Here is a 1,990-nt window from a genome sequence, read left to right on the forward strand (position 1 = left end):
TCTTTGTTCTGTGTACCCAGCCTGTCCCTGACTGTTCTTGTTGTGTGAAGTCCTTATACGTGATTGCTGTCCTTGTCTGTTTGTCATTTTTGCCTCTGAGGAAGATTCTGCTAGGATCGAAAGCTCAGGCCCCTTTTGACTCCAATATAATTATGTATACACGTTTTATTGTTTGTTTGTTTGTTTGTTTTTTACCTTTTTTAGTCACCCATATCAGGTCTAATTATTACCTGCGTGTCATATTCTTGTATAACCAAAACATGTATTGTTTGTTTGTTGTTTTTTCACGCAGATTCATCATGCGTGTCTTTCCAAAGCTTAAACACATCAACTTGCTAACGATGAATGGGGTTTTCATGAACACGAGGGGAAAAACTGCTCTTCGCTCTAAGCTCAAGGTCACCCGTTTTGAGGAAATGGTCAGCATAGATGGCTTTCCTTCGCCACTACCGTCACGACACTCGAGCTGTCCCACTATTTATAGAATATGGTAAACGATCGAAGAATCAGCGATCCGAAACCTCGCACAAGGGCAGTATGAATATCTACAACGCCAGCCTAGCAACCACAGCAACATGAAGCTGAGGTAAAAGAGCAGTTGTTCACATCTTCTTCTACTTTGATGGAATCCCCCTTGGTCATCCTCGAGACGCCAGAACCACATTGTAGAAAGGTTAGACATCCACACTTTCTTCACAACACGAAGTCTACAATTGCGACCACTCCCTTCATCTTGTAAAATGTTTAATACTCTCATAAAATGGTTCATAACCTGATCCATCTGTATTTTGATTACTTTCCTCATGACTACAGCGACCCCACAATTCCCTGTATACGAAGTAGTGAAAATTCCTGGCACGTCTCACCTGAAGACAGTGGAGACAGCGATGCGATCGACGAGGGGGAAGGCCATGGCATCGAGGGGGTTAACAAGGACGGGGTGGATGACCTTATCCGACAACTTCACGTAAGTGTCATGTGCATACACCATTAATACTCGTGTTTTCAATAAGGGCAAAATCGCGTATTATTTCACAGCAAGGTAGCTTACCGCGCTGTGGCAAAGTGGATAGGACTCCCGACTCCCAATCCGCATGCCAATCGGAGGACCCGATTTCGATTCCCGCCCAGTGCTTACGTCCTTGGACAAGATGTTTTTAGAATTTTACCCACCATGTCCCTCGCGACCCAGGTGTATAAATTGGTACCTGGCAACGCTAGGGTAATAATAATGGCAGGGCCCTCTGGTAGAGCAGTGGCAACACTGAAGAATCTATATGCCCTGGATAAAGAAGACATTATTATTATTATTATTATTATTATCATCGATATATACACGGTCTATAGAATCAATAAATAGGTTAACTGGAGAGTTATGGCGTTTTCATTTATAGTCTTTGTTTCAGTGGCTATGATTTACTACGATTTATCAAAGTCAGGGCATAAACTTCTTAAAGACTGAATTTCGATTTGTGTTGTTCATTCCTAATCCAGCGGGAAATACAAGGCCTTCTGAATTTCTCCGGGCCTCAACGAATGATATGTCAAGTCCTTTGATGCCGAGAGTCAATGGAGTACCACGCATGCGGATCAAAGATCTCGACGAGCTATATTGGAGAAATACCCTGCTAATAGTGTGGTGAGTGCATTGCTAGAAGCACTAGTTTGACCGCAGATTTGAATCCTTGGTATACATGGCATAGGGACTTTACTGTACCTGACGTTGGAAGTAATGTAGACTAAGCACTTCATAAAAAAAAACAACAATACAGCTTTTACCACTGGTATTCCCTGTTATAATAACAATGAATTGCAAACTCAATTCGAATGCACCATGACAGTGCGTATGTATTTAACGCATTCACAAAACAAGCTGATGTTTTGCCAAACTTTACGATTTATAGGAGATATTCCAGATCATCGGGAGGGGGGGGGGGGTTCGAACAAAATCTATACACAATTTCTAAATCACAATCTCCGATTGATCAAA

At 42.1% G+C, this 1,990-nt stretch overlaps 1 long non-coding RNA gene across 1 annotated transcript; it reads left to right on the forward strand.

Annotated features, from left to right (window-relative positions):
• The first annotated feature begins 318 nt into the window (after positions 1 to 318).
• On the forward strand, positions 319 to 1,668 carry LOC139726704 (uncharacterized). The gene is made up of 3 exons (XR_011710715.1): positions 319 to 673; positions 814 to 967; positions 1,495 to 1,668. It is a non-coding gene; the product is annotated as an uncharacterized lncRNA (long non-coding RNA).
• Positions 1,669 to 1,990: the final 322 nt, after the last annotated feature.

Source organism: Diadema antillarum, unplaced genomic scaffold (genome assembly GCF_040938485.1).
Source record: "Diadema antillarum isolate AM-2024a unplaced genomic scaffold, OU_Dant_1.0 seq00000097_RagTag, whole genome shotgun sequence".
Lineage (NCBI taxonomy): Eukaryota > Metazoa > Echinodermata > Echinoidea > Diadematoida > Diadematidae > Diadema > Diadema antillarum.